This window comes from Eptatretus burgeri, chromosome 5 (genome assembly GCF_056783735.1).
Source record: "Eptatretus burgeri isolate ZD-2024b chromosome 5, Ebu_testis_v1, whole genome shotgun sequence".
NCBI lineage: Eukaryota > Metazoa > Chordata > Myxini > Myxiniformes > Myxinidae > Eptatretus > Eptatretus burgeri.
The window spans coordinates 96,946,217-96,966,340 of record NC_140965.1 but is presented as its reverse complement, the minus strand read 5'-3'; the positions used below and the strand labels follow the sequence as shown (position 1 = coordinate 96,966,340).

The 20,124-nt window shown below is 43.0% G+C and overlaps 1 protein-coding gene across 21 annotated transcripts in view; it reads right to left on the bottom strand.

Annotated features, from left to right (window-relative positions):
• Positions 1-20,124, bottom strand: part of LOC147027013 (uncharacterized) — a 227,166-nt gene that overhangs the window by 70,379 nt on the left and 136,663 nt on the right. For 12 of the 21 annotated variants that reach the window (XR_015058612.1, XR_015058622.1, XR_015058611.1 and 9 more), the window contains one exon: positions 9,482-9,572. The exons of 8 other annotated variants lie outside the window; for them this stretch is intronic. The gene's annotated coding sequence lies outside the window, so the exon portion shown is untranslated. Of the gene's footprint in view, positions 1-789; positions 1,537-9,481; positions 9,573-20,124 lie in introns of those variants that run through there. One more of the 21 variants, XR_015058632.1, reaches the window with a different exon arrangement.

The following is a 20,124-nucleotide window of genomic DNA, read 5'->3' as shown; positions in this document are numbered from 1 at the left end:
TCCTTCACATAATATGTGAATACATGGCCATGCACATGTGAAATAGAGTTTGTAATACTGTATGTAATTCCAAGTCATGTAAAATGTGACTTCAAGATCTCAATTCTCCCTCTCTCCCCACTCTCTCGCCCTCCACTCTCTTCCTCTCCCACACCCTCTCCTCTCTCTCCTCCCACACTCTCTCCACCCTCTCCCATCACCCCCTCCCCTTCATCACACAGCCTGCACAAGGGGGAGGGAGAGATAGTGGGTGAGGGGTGGGAGAGGGTGGAGAGTGACCAAGTCAGACGTTGACTTGATTGACTTTATTGACTTGGGAGGATTGACTTGATAGACTTGGGAGGATTCACCTGATTGACTTGACTTGAGAGGGGGAGAACCTGCCTTGACTGTCTTCTGTCATTTATTTTTAGCTGATCTGTAATTGAAATTCCAGAAACGGTATTGTTGATGTGCAACGTCTGTCCATCTGACCCTCCATCCGTCCGTCTCTTATTTTGACTTCTCCGGCCAAATCGCTGCGCCAATCTGGATGACATTTGGCAACAACGTTCCGCTTCTGCCTGGTAAGCGGATTGCAAAGTTCGTTCCTGGAAGGTTATTCAAAATGGCCGGCTTTCTTCAAAAAAATATTCTCCTCCAGACCGATCAGTCAGAATGCTACCAAATTTGGGTTATAACATGAGGCCAGGGTAGTGTCGAAGATTTCCTTTTTGATAAAGTTCCTGATATTCAAACATCTCTTCTCTCTGTCAAAATAAAATCTGAAAGTGAGTAATAGAATTGATGAATGATTAAATTTATTTCTCCATTAAAAAATTCCAAAATAAACGTTCAACATATAATAACAATGATACCTGTTTCCAGTATACAATTTCATATTGATCTGAGACTTTCATATTGATCATATTGATCTATTGATCAATTTACTTATTGATCTGAGACTTGTGACACATGACATAATTTCATTTACGTAAAATTTTTTCACTTAAAGACCTGCGATTTTGGTTAACATTGAGAAGCATTTAAAAAAGGTTTGTGTTGCCATGACAGCAATACATTGGGGCGTGGCTGAGATAATTCTTTTTTTAAAGCATTATGACGTCATAATGGTGGTTCATAAATCCCACATGCAGTGTATTGTCCAAGTTCATTTGCAGACAGCTTTCGTGGTAGAAACAACCATGTCGCATCTGCTCTGCCTCATTTTGGCTTTTTTCGCCTCCAAAGAGGACAAGACACACCATGAACCGGTACGAAAGAACCACGTACCCATGTACCGAGTGCGTTCAAACATTTGGACTGAGAATATACCTCACCGGGTAAGTGGGAAGGACAAGTGGTTGTGGTTTACACGAAGACTTGGGTACAGTATCAAATTGATGATGACAGAATATACAGGGTGTAGAAAAATGCTGGAATCGTGGGTCGGCGTTGGAATTCTTGACAAGTTTCTCTCTGGCTTAAACATCCAGCATGTAAGAGGACCAGTTCAGCTTTGTTCTGCATAGTGTAACCCATTTCAATGGTACCATCCTGACAAAAAAACAAAAAACAATTAACCCATGATTCCAGAATTTTGTTACACCCTGTACAGCAAGGGATGAAAAGACGATCAGAGCAGTTTATTCGACATTTTCAAATTTAGAATAATGTGATACACGATCAGAAAGTTCAATGTATTATATTTTTTGAATGCATAGTCAAGGCTTGTTGAAGAGCTAGTACGAAGAGCATACTGAATGGATCAGAACACAACAGGACAAAAGGAACAGCAGAGTGAAATTCAAAGATAGAGGGAGACTTGGACAAGCAATGGGTGTGGGGAGGCATTGTGGGGCAGGAGAGGATGCATGGGGTGGACAAAGATGGATGCAGAAGGAAACTCTCAGGAGGGTAAACTGGAAATTTGTAAGGAGGAGGGATTGGGGTGGGGTGGGGGAAGTGGTGGGGGGTTGGGGGGAGGGGGAGGGTGGGTTAATGAGAGTAGAAAAGATCCTGGTTTTGAATAAGGGATGATCTGAAATGGTGGTGAACGGCTTTGTTGTGGACATGGAGCGAAGAATGACATTGTAGAGAATATGGAAGTTGGTCCGCACAGGAGAGGAAAAAAAAACAACAAATGAGTGGAGGTGAACAGTGCTCATGCCTGGTGTTGGCTTAATGGTTAAGGTAGTGGGCTTGGGATTCTAGGGTCCTGAGTTCAAATCCCGCTCAGCTGTTGAATTAACACCAGGTGGGGTTGACTCTGCCTGTCATCCTTCCGAGGTCGGCAAAAATGAGTGCCAGCATGCTGGTATACTGTGTCGGAGTGGCGACCCGTCCAGGATTGTTCCCAATAGCCAAGGAGACTGCTTCGGCGGCACCAACGCTCTGCACAGAGTATGGTCCTAATGGATGGATGGATGGAACAGTGCTCCTGGATTTAGGTAGTTTCAACAGAAGGAGGTTGATGGTGGACCATGAGTGCCCTGCAAAAACCTTGGGGGTGGATAAAGCACAGAAAGGGCAGAGGGTGCAAGACCCCAAAGGAGATGGGGGAAGACAGAGAGACACCACCAACCTGTCTGCAATGACGATCCAAAGACTCAGCCAGCTTCATCGCAGGAGATTCCAATAAGTATGAAGGCCTTGGTTTTCATGGCATCAATCTGAGCAAGGGGTGAGGGAGAGTCGGCAGCCTAGAAGGGAAAACATTTTTGTCCTCAGGCTTTGGTTGAAAGTCTTGTTGGTGGAAAGGATTTCTGATGTGCCGAGGAAGGACCTTGTACGACGAATATCGGAGGCTGGCTTTGGAGGCCAACTTTGAAATGGGATTTGCTCAGGAAAGGTAATGGCTGATAGTGAGACCCAGGAGTTTGAATGTCTGAACTTCATCAAGAGGAGGGCACAATGGTAAAACTGAAGAGGATTGTTCAGAAAGTTGAAGGGAGGGTTTTTCAGGTGGTCCTTTCAGAGAGAGAATGTGAGAGTGTGACATTTGTCAGGGTTGAAAGACATTTTTAAAGTGTTTGATCCACTGCAGACATTTGGACAGCTTTGTTTTTTGTACTAATACTCTTCATGTCCGTATGCTCACAGATCATCCGGGACAATGGTCGGCAATGGGTTCAACAAATTGAAGGACAAGTGGACCTGCTGAAATATTTTCAAGTTGGAGTGATTCTAATCCTAGCCACGTTAACGCTCATCAAATTTTTGATGGCGTGGAAACGTGCACGATCATTACCAAATAAGAAAAGGAGAAAGTGCGTCCATCTCTGGTAAGGAACCATTTGCTTCCTGTTTATCAATCATATTATTTAATCTGAAGAGATTTCTTGCACCCTGTGTTGGTACATTTTCTGCCTTTTGTTGCATCATTATTTTTCCTCTGTTTCATCATTTTGTTTTTTTGTCTGTTGGTGCAACTATCTGGGTGACCCACAGGCTGAGTACAAAATTCTCCAGATGGCCAGATAGCTCAGATGGCAGAACACTGGTATGGTTTTACAGAGGACCTTGGTTCAATTCCTGGTCTGGGCATGTAATTTTTCCCACATGTACATATAATTTTTATTTCCTGTTCATTTGCAATTGAGTCAAAAAGAAGTTCAAAAGTCAACCATCAGCTGGAAAAGTGATAATCACTTTCCTGGGGTTCACGAGGCCCAATTTTGGAACACTATCAATCGGAGAGCACAACGGCAAACAGTGTCCCTTATTGTGAAATGCTCATGACCAGATGAAACCATCTATTTGATGGAATCGCTGGGGGCTACTGTCAAAAGTTGTTGCATTGTTGCACGACATTGCGCATCCACACACTGCAGCCCATACATGGAAACCCTCTGGTAACTGAATTTTAAGGTGTTGGAGCATCCTCCATCTCGTGGTGACCTGCTCACTTCAGACATTCACCTTTTTGGTCCACTCAAAGACGCTTTTAGAGGGCGCCACTTTGCCAGTGACCAACAAGTAACAGACACAGTGCATGTGTGGCTCGTCTCTCAGACAATAACTTTTTTTCTGAGTGCAAACAGAAGCTTGTGAACCGAAGGACGAAGTCTGTTGGAAAAGAGGGGGACAATGTGGTAAAATTAAGCTCTTGTACATGCTCAATTCCATCCATCCATTGGGACCATACTCTGTGCAGAACATTGGTCCTGCCTCAGCAGTGTCCTTGGCCATTGGGCACAATCTTGGACAGGTCACCACTCCAACACAGGATACCAGCAAGCTGGCAATCTTTTTGCCAACCTCAACAGGATGACAGGCAGTCAACCCCACCTGGTATTCATTCAACAACCTAATGGGATTTGAAATAAGGATTCCATGATCCCAAGACCACCACCCTAGCCATGAAGCCAACACCAGGCATAAGCATAATTGTAGTTATATTATTTAAATAAAAATACATTGCGGATACTTTTTGACACCCTCCACACACATACATAAACATATACATGCATAAACTCATACATAAACACACACACACACACACACACACACACACACACACACACACACACACACACACACACACACACACACACACACACACACACACACACACATCTGTTACTAAAAGGAGAAGCATCCGTCCATGTGTCCATCACGCTTCATTTGAAGGGGTTTCTGTTGTCATATAATAATATTGTTGCAGTTGTGGAAATTCGCAAACCACCATTCAGGTCCCATAGGTGAGATATCTCTGTAAGTACATGTGTAGTTAGCCCCAAACCCGTTGTTTAGAGGGAATAAATGTGATTCATTCGGGCTGCGACCCTTTGAGATAGCCGTTTTTCTGTTCTATCTTTATTTTGAACCAACCACGTCTCAACCGCCATCACACAACAACCACCAACCACAACGCCGCTTCACAACAACAACAACAACAACAACAACGCCAACAGCCACGATCTTTACCTTCACAACTCGCTCCCGCAAACATCGCATCACCGCCATTCCAAATGGCACCATGGCCATAAACCACCACCATAAACCCTCCACCACCTTCACCTCTCTCCTTCTGCGGACATTCCCGCACCACTTGTGAGCACCGAGCGTCAGGCTGTCCTGGGCTCGTACAGGACGCGCGCCGAGCCGCGAGTGCAAAATGCGGCCTTTCCGAGGAGAATTCGGATCAGGAAAGCTACACGCCCACTTCTGATCCGTCCAATCAGCAAGCACGGGGCGGTTTGGCCCCGCCTCCAGACGTGTCGGTGTAGAATCGAGATATGCAAATTCTAGGATCAGGGGAGACTCACGCCCCTTTTTCTCCGTCCAATGGGCAAGCGTGGCTCCACCCCCGACCTCGTTCTGATCCAGAAATTTGCATATGGGTTCTCCTGCCGGCCTATAAAGCGCCGAGCGCGGGGCGAATATGGCAGTCAGTTTTTGGAGAGCAGAGTGTGGCAGCGGCAGAGTGTGGCAGCGGCAGAGTCGGTTTGGGTCGAGTCGGTCTCGGCAGAGTCGGTTTGGGCAGAGTCGGCCTCAGAAGAGCGGAGAGTGTTTTGGGCAGAGTCGGGTTGGAGCGCGGAGTGGAGTCAGGAGGCGAGGGTGTACAGGTGGTTTGCTGCAGTCGGGTGAGGAGAATTGGGGAAGAGTCCGAGTAGCTCGGGTCCGAGGCAAGGAAGACGGCGGTCGGCGACGAGGTCGCGGTGGAATCGCTCATCACGGGGCCCAAGCAAGCCAGCTATCCTCTTTCCCCAGAGCATCAACAATTCCCCCCCTTTTTTCTCCCGCGCTGAGATAGTGCGAAAAGGGGGCCCCGTTCCCACCCCACTCCATGCAGTGCCAACGAAACCCGCGAAGGAGCACGAAGTCGGGGCACCGCCACGCTGCCACATTTGCGACTCATCACAAAGACATGGGTAGGATCCACCCAGTCTCGCGGTCCTGACCGCTCTTTCAGGTCCCATGCAAATATTGGCCCACAGGCCCCGTCTGCCCCCTTGTATTTGAGGATGGCCCTTTTCTTTTGTTTCTGTGTAAAGGTGTGTGTGTGGCGCCAGTCTGTAAAGTAAAACTGTTTAAGTGTTGCCGTGTGCACGCGTAGTCAGTTGTAGATCTGCATTGTTGTGTTTCTTTTGTTGCAATTGCTTTAGGTGCATAATTGTTGTAATTGTATATGTGTGCTCTCCGTGTGCCATGGAATAAATGTGCATCATGTTGAACTGTTTTCCCGTTTCGCTTCATCTTTTCTTTAATTGAATCTCCATCTTGCTTCACGTAAACGGTTGGTAGTGGGCTTAATACGCCCGATAATTAATCGGAACAGTCGAGGCCGACGATAACACTGCTCGGTTATCCCGATAGTACGGAATGGGTCGCTTAAGTGGCCCGTGTCCGGAGTCGACCTGCGGCGAGGTGCGATCGCCCGGTCTACCCTCCGCCTGGGTACTTAGGTAGGTCAAGTTTGGCGAACAACCCTATCCCACGTGGGGGGCCGATTGGCACGATCGTGGTGAGGCCGAAAGGCCCACCCATGACTAGCTCCCGGCGTTAGTCCAAGAGGGTCACGACAGAATTGTCCGTCCGGTGGGCAACGTGCCGCGATTCGAGTTACGTGGCCGTTTGCACGCCGGCGAGCGCGAATTCGCAACAATATATAAATGGTGCTGTTGGAAAGCTAATTATCGATTTTCTTGGTTGGAAAAGTAATTATCGATTTTCTTGGTTGGAAATGTAATTATAGATTTTCTTGGTTACAAAGATAATTATCGATTCTCTTGGTGAGAAAGCTAATTATCGATTATCTTGGTTGGAAAGGTAATTATCGATTTTCTTGGTTAGAAAGGTAATTATCGATTTTCTTGGTTAGAAAGGTAATTATCGATTATCTTGGTTGGAAAGCTAATTATCGATTTTCTTGGTTAGAAAGCTAATTATCGATTATCTTGGTTGGAAAGGGAGTTATCGATTTTCTTGGTTGGAAATATAATTATCGATTTTCTTGGTTGGAAAGGTAATTATAGATTTTCTTGGTTAGAAAGGTAATTATAGATTTTCTACGTTGGAAAGGTAATTATCGATTTTCTTGGTTGGAAAGGAAATTATAGATTTTCTTGGTTAGAAAGGTAATTATCAATTTTCTTGGTTGGAAATGTAATTATAGATTTTCTTGGTTGGAAAGGTAATTATCAATTCTCTTGGTGAGAAAGCTAATTATCGATTATCTTGGTTGGAAAGGTGATTATCGATTTTCTTGGTTGGAAAGGAAATTATAGATTTTCTTGGTTAGAAAGGTAATTATCAATTTTCTTGGCTGGAAATGTAATTATAGATTTTCTTGGTTGGAAAGGTAATTATCAATTCTCTTGGTGAGAAAGCTAATTATCGATTATCTTGGTTGGAAAGGTAATTATCGATTTTCTTGGTTGGAAAGGTAATTATCGATTTTCTTGGTTAGAAAGGTAATTATCGATTTTCTTGTTTGGAAAGGTAATTATCGATTTTCTTGTTTGGAAAGGTAATTATCGATTTTCTTGGTTGGAAAGGTAATTATCGATTTTCTTGTTTGGAAAGGTAATTATCGATTTTCTTGGTTGGAAAGCTAATTATCGATTATCTTGGTTGGAAAGGTAATTATAGATTTTCTTGGTTAGAAAGGTAATTATAGATTTTCTTGGTTGGAAAGCTAATTATCGATTTTCTTGGTTGGAAAGGTAATTATAGATTTTCTTGGTTAGAAAGGTAATTATAGATTTTCTTGGTTGGAAAGCTAATTATCGATTTTCTTGGTTGGAAATGTAATTATAGATTTTCTTGGTTAGAAAGGTAATTATAGATTTTCTTGGTTGGAAATGTAATTATAGATTTTCTTGGTTAGAAAGGTAATTATAGATTTTCTTGCTTGGAAAGCTAATTATCGATTTTCTTGGTTGGAAAGGTAATTATTATAGATTTTCTTGGTTGGAAATGTAATTATAGATTTTCTTGGTTGGAAAGGTAATTATCGATTTTCTTGGTTGGAAAGGTAATTATATATTTTCTTGGTTGGAAAGGTAATTATCGATTTTCTTGGTTGGAAAGGTAATTATAGATTTTCTTGGTTGGAAAGCTAATTATCGATTTCCTTGGTTGGAAAGGTAATTATCGATTCTCTTGGTGAGAAAGGTAATTATCGATTTTCTTGGTTGGAAAGGTAATTATCGATTCTCTTGGTTAGAAAGTTAATTATCGATTATCTTGCTTGGAAAGCTAATTATCGATTTTCTTGGTGAGAAAGGTAATTATCCATTCCCTTGGTTGGAAAGCTAATTATCGATTTTCTTGTTTGGAAAGGTAATTATCGATTTTCTTGGTTGGAAAGCTAATTATCGATTATCTTGGTTGGAAAGGTAATTATAGATTTTCTTGGTTAGAAAGGTAATTATAGATTTTCTTGGTTGGAAAGCTAATTATCGATTTTCTTGGTTGGAAAGGTAATTATAGATTTTCTTGGTTAGAAAGGTAATTATAGATTTTCTTGGTTGGAAAGCTAATTATCGATTTTCTTGGTTGGAAATGTAATTATAGATTTTCTTGGTTAGAAAGGTAATTATAGATTTTCTTGGTTGGAAATGTAATTATAGATTTTCTTGGTTAGAAAGGTAATTATAGATTTTCTTGCTTGGAAAGCTAATTATCGATTTTCTTGGTTGGAAAGGTAATTATTATAGATTTTCTTGGTTGGAAATGTAATTATAGATTTTCTTGGTTGGAAAGGTAATTATCGATTTTCTTGGTTGGAAAGGTAATTATATATTTTCTTGGTTGGAAAGGTAATTATCGATTTTCTTGGTTGGAAAGGTAATTATAGATTTTCTTGGTTGGAAAGCTAATTATCGATTTCCTTGGTTGGAAAGGTAATTATCGATTCTCTTGGTGAGAAAGGTAATTATCGATTTTCTTGGTTGGAAAGGTAATTATCGATTCTCTTGGTTAGAAAGTTAATTATCGATTATCTTGCTTGGAAAGCTAATTATCGATTTTCTTGGTGAGAAAGGTAATTATCCATTCCCTTGGTTGGAAAGCTAATTATCGATTATCTTGGTTGGAAAGCTAATTATCGATTATCTTGGTTGGAAAGCTAATTATCGATTATCTTGGTTGGAAAGCTAATTATCGATTATCTTGGTTGGAAAGGGAGTTATCGATTTTCTTGGTTGGAAAGGTAATTATCGATTTTCTTGGTTGGACAGGTAATTATAGATTTTCTTGGTTAGAAAGGTAATTATCGATTTTCTTGGTTGGAAAGGTAATTATAGATTTTCTTGGTTGGAAAGCTAATTATCGATTTCCTTAGTTGGAAAGGTAATTGTTGATTTTCTTGAAACAAAAATTTGTGCCCGTTCAATCACAAACAGGCCTCTTTTAAAAGCAAGTATTTACTCTTTTGAACAAGAAGCAGGATTACTGAATTTTGATTAAACCCCTCAGCTAAGTGATAAGTTGGCGTGCCAAGTACAAGAAGGTTTTAGTATGATGTACTGATCGATATATACATGCATCTCACCTTGTGTGGTTATGCAGTTTACGATGTTTTCGAAGACAGAAAAGGAGACGCAACGTTTGCAGCAATCAATCGGAAGGAAGCAATGGTGATGCTGCAAAGGAATTGGATGAAGGAAAGAAAAAGGAAGCAGAAAACAGAATGAACAATGATAAAATTGAATGTGTTGTAAAAAGCACAGAAGAGGAGAGTGAAATGATGCTCATACCTGAAGCACAAATCACTGAAGTTCCTCAAAATGAGGAATCCAAGGACAGAAAGTCCAATGATTGGCATGCAAGTGTTATTGAGGAAAACTTTTCAGATGAAGAACGAGGAGTGATTATGGGGGATCATAATGATCACGTGATGCGGCTTGATGAAATGGTTATCCATGCCATTCAGCTGGAATATAACATCACCCCTGATTGTAGCAACGATGAAACTAAAGCAATTCAGGAAAATAATGAAATTGAAGGAAGCAAGAGTTCAGAAGGGGACCCAAACATTGAACTTGCATTGAATGAACCTGCCGGAATCATTGGTGACATAGATGAGGTAGATCACACTGTGACACGGGACATGGAAGGGGAAACTGAACCATGTGGAGAAGTCTTTGGCGACAAACGAGACTCACATGGAATTCGGGATACAGAGCAGCAGATTGATAATAAAGACGACACGATACAGATTGAGAACCATGATGACACGATGCATATGAGGAATAAAGATGACATAATGCAGGCTGAAGTGATTCAGTTGGAAGATAACATCACCCCTGATTGCAGCAACGATGAAACTGAACCAACTCGAGAAACGGATGAAATTGAACGGATCGAGACTTTACAACAGGACCTAAAGATTGAACATCTATTGAATGAACCTGCAGGAATTATTGGTGACAAAGAGCAGGTTGATCACACTGTGACGGGTGTGGGGGAAAGTAAACTCTTTGGCGATAAACGACACTCACTCGTAATTGGGGGAAAAGAACAGCAGAAGGAGAAGAAAGATGTCATCAAGCAAAAGAAATTGCAATTTCATGAGAAAACAACTGTAGTGACGTTTGACGGTGAAGATGAGCCAAAGGAAGTAAAGAATGCAGTGAAAGATGTCGGGGAATTGAACGAGGAACCCCGAGAGAAGAAACATGTTAAAGTGAACGTTGCTGGCCGGAAACATTTCAGAAAGAGTCGGAGATCCATTGAGCAAGGTGAAGCTGATCAACGTTCAGGCATAACCGGGAATGGAGCAACTTATTCTCCTGTGCCCGGTATGCTGAAACTCCTCGTTCGCCAGAAAACTGGACAAAAGGAGGACTTTTGTGGATTTGAACGAAGGGAATATACACCTTCTAATTCTGCTCGAAAGGAAATGAAGGAAACTTCGGTGGAAGACGTACGTCTTGGGGAGAGAGGTTGGAGACCTGAACGAAAAATAAGATCAGGATGGACCCTGATAAAGATCCACCTTCAGCAGAATGGCAATGAGATAAAGAGGGGCCGAAGATGATGATCTGAAGGTACTGGGCTGTACTATTTCCATCACAGCACTCACAAACCTCTTTGAATACATTTTGGTCTTAAGCAGGTCTGAGCTTTCGTTCAGTTTCCTTCCATTGGAGGGGTGCTACTTATCCGTGCTTAAAAATGTTTCATAAATATATTTTCTCATCAATATAAAAAGGTCGCACTTGAACTGTGTGCAATACTGAGGACTCACCGTTAACATTCAGCACTATTTTCTTATAGTGAAGCCACTCACAGGCAGAGTCAGTTGGTCACGCACAATAGTAGTTTTGACACCCAGATAATCGTCAGCCTGTATTGTGGAAAGTGCTCTATTTATTCAGCAATGGCTACCCCCATGAAAGGGGTTCATCGCAATGATGCTTTCAGAAAAAGTGCCCCGAAAAATCGCCCTCACTGTGTGTCATGCACATATCATCCTTCAGGAAACAAGAGATTCGTACCTTCACACAGGTTCAGTGGAGTAAGTACCGTGGATATTTGTCTCAGTGGATAGAGTTTCATGGTGAATGTAGTGAGATGGCGAAGTTTCATTACGGGAGTCACGCCGGCGTTGACTTTTCGAATATACCTCGTGGTGCCAGTTATCATGATACTTGTTATCAGCGTTTCACTGATTTAAAAAATAACAAACGGTTACAGGTGAGCCAGAAACGTTGCAATTGAGCAAAGGAAGGTAGTTCAGAACTGACAGCTGTGTCAGCCACCCTCAAGCATAATTCTTCTCCTGCATTGTACTCGAATATCGACGATACTGACAAAATTGTATTGGAGATACGAAACAAACATGTCCTTCCCAAAACTGGGAGTGAAATCATTCATTTGTTGGAAAACCTTTTGAACGACCAAAACCCAGCGTAAGGGTTTTACATTGGAGACAAAACGAGTTCCATCTTGATGATCCACAAAACGAGTTCTACAATGATGATCCAGCATGCAAGTTCTACCTTGATAATCTGGCATGAAAGGTCGACCTTGATGATCCACAAAAGGAGTTCCACCTTGATTATCCAGCATGCAAGTTCTATCTTGATGATCCACAAAAGGAGTTCCACCTTGATTATCCAGCATGCAAGTTGTACCTTGATGACCCACAAAATTCTAGAAAAATCAGGAAAATGTTCTGCTTTGAAGGCTCACAATGTCAGATCCACCTAGCTCAGGAAATGTTCTGCCTTGATTGCTCAAACAATGAGCCTACCTTGGAGAATTACAAATTTTTGGAAAATCAGGAAAACAGTCCTGCATTGGAGAATCAAATTGAGTTCTCTTTTGAAGATTTGGTAAGTGGGTGACACGAAGAAGGCTCTCTGGGTTCTCAACCTACCTTTGCTTGATGAAAGGGTCAGTGCAATTGATTAAAAAATAATTAAATGATATATTATTTCATTTGATACGAGATAAGTAATAAATTTATTTATTCTTTTTCAGCAATATCAAGAAAGTGATGGTCGACCTAAGAACTCCTTGGACACATTTATGATGGAAACCCCCACCCCCCTCTTAGACTTCTTCAAACCTGAAAGAACTGAAACCTCATTCTCAAGATGGAACTGGAAGAAAAGAAAAAACAAAATTTTGTTGAGTTCAAACACTGAATTCACCTTGTATTAATATTGAACTGTTAAAAATAAAAAATATATTTAACTGCAAAAATGATTTATGATCTTGGAATTGGGGTTGACTTTGGGGTGTGAAGGTTGGGGTTGGGTTTTAATGTGAGGGCTGGGTGTTTTCTATTTTCCGTTTGTTTTGTACGTTGTCCCCTGAATATGGTACCCATTAACCACTGGCAGAAAATGATCCAGAGTCACATGGTGAAGGTCATTTGTCATGGGGAAGTCATGTCTTAGGGTTGGGTTTGGGTTTTAAAGTGAGGGTTAGGTTTGGATTTGGGTTTGAATGTCAGGTTTAGGATTCGGTTTGGGTTTGAAAATGAGGGTTAGGATTGTTCTAAATTTTTATAAATAATTTCAAGTATTTGTGTGTTTGGTTGTCTGATTGTTTGTTATTCTTTTATGGCCGAACTGCAGCAGCTAGAGGCCCAAATTTTGGGTGGAGATACTTCAGTATCTGAGCTAGGTTTTGAGTTCCTATACATTGGCCTTCATGGCTGTTTGAGACAATCAAAGGCCATCATAAAGTGTATATTGGGATGTGGGGTCAGGCAATGCTGCTGCCGGCTTGCAGTAAAAGGTAACCACCATGAGGCCAATAACTCCATCGCTTTTGGAAGTCAAACACTTCCTGGAACCCTCGTGTCCATAAATATAATCTACGTTATAAAATGCAAAAAGTGCATGGTTAAGCAAAATAAACTCTCTCCCTGCTGCCTTTCACCCACTGCAAACCGTCCCGATGGACTGGGGGCCCCGCTCACGAAGGAGTGCGATATTTCGATTTTCTTGTTGCGGTCGTAGTAATCAACGTTCGTCTGCAATCTGCTATGGTGAGCTTCTACGATCCAGATCGAATGAAATCTACTGTGGTGATCTTCAACTTGTAACCCGTAATGGGGAACGCAGCTGAGGATCTCTTCCCCAACGGCCACGCCTACGCAGCAACGTGTCCTGTCATTGGTTTGGTAAATAAATGGCCATAACTTAGGAAACCACTTTCCCGATTAATATCATGCCTTGAAAAGGCACATACTCAGGTCTCCAGCAATATACCTGGCAAGTTTCAATTAGATCAGACAAGTGGTTGTCGAGAAACAGTGGTCACAGACACACACAGACACACACAGACACACACAGACACACACAGACACACACATAGACACACACACAGACACACACACAGACACACACACAGACACACACACAGACACACACACACACACATACACACACACACACACACACACACACACACACACACACACACACACACACACACACTGCTGGAATTACAGATAGATGATTTACAGCAACATCAATTACATGACTGTGGATTGAATGGCCACTGGTGGAAACACTGAGGGAAAAGTTGACGTAAATATGCAATGGTGTGTTCTTGGGCAGTTATCCTTCGAATGTGCTGATTTGTAAATCCATGACCAATGAAGTACAGCTTATCTCTCCAAGTGTTCATCTCAAGCGTAATAAATGTCTCCAGGTTTTGGAGTCTGGCAACTGCATCGTTTGTGTCCTTGTGAGATGCAGCTGTGATCAGTCCATGTTTTACGATGGAAATTTTAGTCGGTAACTGCTGGTGAATACTGTCAGTTTGCATGCGTGCGTCATGAAGTATCTGTTCTGGAGTCGGATTTGCGGCAGCTTGAGAGGAAATTGTGGGTGGAATCGGGCGTACCATATTGTATATTCAAACCACTTACTTTCCAGACACGTTGGACACGTTGTATATTCGTCGCAGACAAGACAAAATCATCACAGACAACACGAAAATTACTTGTATTCGTCACAGACAACACGCTGTCACTTTCTCTTTCGTTTCCTTCGTTATGAGCACAGTCCAGGTTGCCAGCACGCCTCTCTCTCCCACCACTGGGGGTGAGGTTGCATTTATAATTTACCTCGGCAGTTTGTGGGTGCTCCACATGGTGAGCTCGAGCCCCCTGAGCCCCCTGGATCCACCACTGACCAGTCCCATAACCTTTCCCGCATCATGCTGGTTTAGAAAATACATGGTTTGTAGGGTCCAGCTTGCAAACTGTGGGTGCTAGAGGGGGACATATAAACAAACTCTACTGATATATATATATATATATATATATATATATATATATATATATATATATATATATATATATATATATATATATATATATATATATATATATATATATATATATATATATACATACATACATACATACATACACATTACACACATATATACATACCTGGTTATATTCTGGTTAGCAGAACGGGCCATCGTCTCTCCACTTAACACCAATGTCAACCACCCCAACACTTGGCTCATGAATGAGTTCCCCGGAGAAGATAAACAGTACAAGTCAGTGGACAGTGCCATGAGCGATGAGGAAGCCGTGACCTATCCTGTGGAGTTCCTCAACTCCCTTGAGCTGACATGCATGCCACCACACCTACTTAAACTGAAGGTCGGCTCCTCCATCATGGTACTAAGGTCCCTGGAGCCACCAAAAACCACCAATGGCACCCGGTGCACAGTCACAAGACTGCACGAGAACGTGATCGAGGCAACCATCTCCTTCGGCCCATACAAAGGTCAAGTTGTCCTCATCCCTCGGATACCGCTGATGCCTTCTGATGCTGAACTGCCATTACAGTTCCGCAGACTACAGTGCCCCATTAAGCCTTGCTTTGCCATGACTGTGAACAAGTCACAGGGCCAGACTTTCAGGGCCATAGGAGTTGACCTCTCCGCAAGTTGCTTCTCCCATGGCATGTTTTATGTGGCAGCATCTCGCACTGGCAACTCTGCAAACCTCAGCCTCATGGCTCTCAACAATCAGACCAGAAATGTAGTGTATCAAGAGGCACTGCAGTAATCACACGAGAAGTTGAGTCTGTTTTAAATTGCAGGATAACATCAATGGTCAGTATACTCCAGTTACCCATTCAACTTGAAATGAACAGTTTCTCATTGCTTATTAACCCCCTAAGTGCGCAATTACACCGTCGCTCATTATCGCACATTTATGTCACCCTCGCACTTGAGGGTTTAAGTGGTTAACCCCGCAGCGCAGTGCGGGTACGCCAGCTAGTACATATATACATATGTATATATATATATATATATATATATATATATATATATATATATATATATATATATATATATATATATATATATATATATATATATATATATATATATATATATATATATATCTCTGCATCGCTACAATTCGCCACTCCATTTTGAGGAGCACTGCACGGCGTCGGGCGCTACGTGATGCCCAACCATGCAACAGATGTTAATATCTCAACCGCATCTCACCAGGGACATACTGGGTGAGCATCAGGAATTGATACAACCCCCATCCAGTCGACAGACCTTGGCAAGACCAGGGACAAGGAGGAGGGGTCATGAGAAGGGAGATCTGGGTGTTTGGTTTGGGGCTCGGGTGTGCATTTTGGCTCATTAAGAGGCCCGTGATTGGTGGGGAAAGTCCGCTGCCATCTGACGTTGACTGCACTCGGAGCACGATCAGGGCCTGGGTGCCGGCTGGGGGAGCATGCCCGATGTTAAATCTGAGCCATGCCAAAGCTGATAGGCAACTGAGACGGGTTCCGGTCCTGGAACCAGGCAGGACTTGTCTCGGGCCGCTGTGGCCCAATAGAACAGCAGGATTCGGGCCACAGCGCATCGTTTTCTGGTCTTCGCCCCACACTTCACCCGGGGCTTATAAAAGGGGTAATGCGGAGCCGTTGGACTCTCGCCTCCTTGCTCTCGCCTCTTTGCTCTCACCTCTTCACCTCTTCACTCTTGCCTCTCTGCCTCGCTTTTATCCTGAACACAATTGGTGTGTGATTGCCATAACATGCTGCTTCTTCTTTGAGAGCCTGATCCGGGGTGACTGTCATCTTTCGAGACTCCCTGCCATGCTGTCAACGTCCCGCCATCCACGTACAGTGTCATGGACCAGTGCAGAGTGCACGTTGCCATGAGCCCCGGCAAAGTAATTAAGCAGGAGATAATGCGCCATCTCATGAGGTGGGAACACTCAGGCAGAGCGTCCCACGGAGGTACATGTCATACATACAGACCTTTACACAGCTAGGTTAGGGATCTTTCTCCTCACGCATCTATTCTCCTCTCTCTCTATCCACTCCTCCAACCCATCTTCTTTGGACGCACAAAGAACATCATTTCTGACTCGCAATCCTTTTTTCCTCTGGAATGACACTGCACCCCCCACATTGCATTACACCACACTTCCCACTCCCACACCTTAGACACAACCAGTATTCCTCCCACCTACCTCTCCCGAAGCATTCTGGGTTGCGTTGGTCTGCCGACTGCACCAGGCAGCCCTGGATTAACCATTAAGCAAAATAAGCACGTGCTTAGGGCCTGAAGGGAAGAGGGTCCCCACAGTTTTTTCCAGTGTCGGATTTACAATGGACCATGGTGCAAATGTTGCAGCTGAACCAGGGCCCACAAAAAGGGGGCCCCACAATAAATGAAAAAGAAATACATATACAATAATTTTTTTTTTACACATTTTTTTATGCAATGTAATACTGATGCCGTAGCGTTTACTGTAAATAAACCTTACTGTAAGTTTCGTTTCATTCTAAAAATAAAATTTCATTTTACGATTTAGTATTATTTTTATTTTGGATAGGGTGTCCCAAAAAAATATATAACTTTTAAAATGCTTCGTTTGATCCTAAAAAAGCAGTAATTTTGTCACTAATGCTTCATTTCTTGTTGCAGAGATCCTGAAGTTTATTTTGATACCAAGCAAGCACCAGAAAAATGCCAAGACTGACCGTACAACAACGGACGAAAATTGTTGAACTTTGGCACCAGACGAAAAGTGTCATACAGGAGCAATGTCTTTACTCCAGACATTTCGGTATCCACTTGCACCATGCACTAAACTTTTGGACAATAAAGTGCACCATCGCAAAGTTTACCAATGTGGGAACCATCTGTGACCTTCACAAGGGTCACAGTGGTCGGAAGAGGACAGGTCGTAGTGAAGGAAATGTGGAAATGGTGAGACAGGCAGTCGTTCAGAGTCCAAAAAAATCGATTAGACGACTTTCTGCCGAGACAAACATTCATAACAACACCGTTCAGAGGATCCTTCGCCAAGACATTCATGCCTTTCCATACAATATTCAAACAGAAACGGTGCTTACTGATCAACAGAAATGCAAACGAGTAGACTTTGCAAATTGGTTCTCAGGAAAGTTGGAGGAAGATGCAGACTTCCTCAAAAAACTTCACATGGCAGACGAATGCCATGCTCACTTGTCCGGGGAGGTAAACAAGAAAAACTTTCGGTACTGGGGAACTGAAAATCCTGGTAATGCATCAACTGAACTGGTGCCTCGATCTCTTCTCAAAGTCACCATGTGGGTGGCGGTTGGTTGGTATGGGATAATTGGTCCATACTTTTTTGAAGATGACCAGGGACGTACTTGCACGGTAAACCAGAGGAACTATCGCGAAATGATTCAGGAATTCTATCTGCCTGAGCTACATACTCAGGTCCATAGGAGAAACAACCTGATCCAGATGAGAACCCAGTGGTTCCAGCAAGATGGGGCACCGCCCCATACAGCCAGGGAAACAAGGCGTTTTCTCAACCAACATTTTAAGGGCCGCTTTATCTCCCTCTACAAAGACGTTGAGTGGCCACCGTATTCCCCTGACCTTACTCCTCCAGACTTCTTCTTGTGGGGGTATCTCAAGGACAGGATCTATGGAAACCCTAGGCCTCAGACTCTTGATCAGCTGAAGGAAAACATCCACCGAGAAATCCAGAACATTCCTCAGGAAACGTTTCCCAAAGTGATGGAGAACATGACAACGCGTTTGCAGGCAGTGATCGGACAACGTGGAGCCTTCGTCGAACATGTGGTGTATAAGAAAACGACGATTCTATTCCAAAATTTAAATTTTGGTGGCAATTTTGACATTGGTACAATAAATTTCAACCTTTCAGCTTTCTATCCAGCCATATATCTTTTTTAAAAATATATGTTATGACCATCCTCTTTGCAGATGAAAAGTTGTATATTTTTGGGGACAACCTGTATATGGGGTACCATAATCTTTTCAGTGCTTAGGGCCTCTAAAGGTCTTAATCCGGCCCTGGCACCAGGTATTGAGGGGTTGTTTATCCTCACCTGCTTTCTTTCTCTCTGGCTATCTAATCTTCCTCGGGTTTGTGTGTGAGTGTGTGTGAGTGTGTGTGTGTATGTGTGTGATGGCACCTGTCGTCGCATAAATTAAGATTGTAGAAGACAAAATGGGATAACTCTGCTCTCTGTCTGCTTTTGTAAGATTGCTTGTCTTTTTCCACACACTACAAATTCCTTGCTATCCCCTGCTGAACATAAAATAAAACCCCATTCATGTGCCACATACTTTTCCTCGTTTGATTGTACATAAATTCATTGTATAGAAATGTTCCCAGCTTGTTTTCGTGTTTTCTTCCATTGGTCCAGCAGGGCTCTCACCCCTGTTTAGGCGGGAAGTTATCCCCCAACGATCTGTTTCCGAGCTGCTACGTGCTTGGCAGTTCCGCTCAACTGCATTTGATCTGGTAAGGGGATCTGGTTTGAGCAAGTGAGTACCGAAGGCTCGTCCCTCGGTAATTAGATCACGTGACCTTTAGGTTAACGGTATTAGATGGAGTACCCTAAGTCACGTGGTTGAGTTATTGGCATTCACGGTCGATTATCAACCCACCGTGTCACGAAGTTATTCATGTGCGACGGCCGCCAATTTCGGAGAGACTGGTGGGAACCAAAGGTAGTTCACCCCTCGTGGTCTTCGCACCGATTCCGGGTCCGCAACCAAATATATATAAATATATATGTGTATATACAGTATATGTATGTATTATAACAAAAAAAATTTAAAGAAGAAGAAAGCACTTCCAACCAAAAGTAAATGACATCTACTCTGCTAATTTGAGCAATAATCAAGAGCAGACCCGGTCTCAGGCGAAGTTTCACCCGCTTCACAGCAGGCTTCCTCAGGCGAAAAGACCCCGAGCCTCGGCACATGTCTGGTTTTTATTTCTGACCAGCAGGGTTACCCGGCTTCGCCCGGCGGGGGGGGGGGGGTTTGGGCGGTACTGAAATGTGGGAGAAGCATCAGAGCCGGCATGGCTGAGAATGGAGCAGGTGGATCGGGGGTAGAAGAACCGATGGGGTGGGGGTGGGAAGGGGAAACTGTGTCGGGGGCAGGAGATCCAGAACACCAGTGAGTAAAGGGACTTAAGGGTCTTCAAGGGTCTTGGGCTCTTAAGTGTCTTTGAGGTCTTAAGGGTCTTTAAGGTCTTAAGGGTCTTACAGGTCATTGGGGTGTTCAGGGTCTTCGAGGTCTTCTGGCTCAAAGGGGACTTAAGGGTCTTCAAAAGACTTAAAGGGTCTTTGGGGTCTTTGAGGTTTTCAAGAATCTTCGGGATCTTAACCGTCTTTGGGGTCCAAAGGGTCTTTGGGG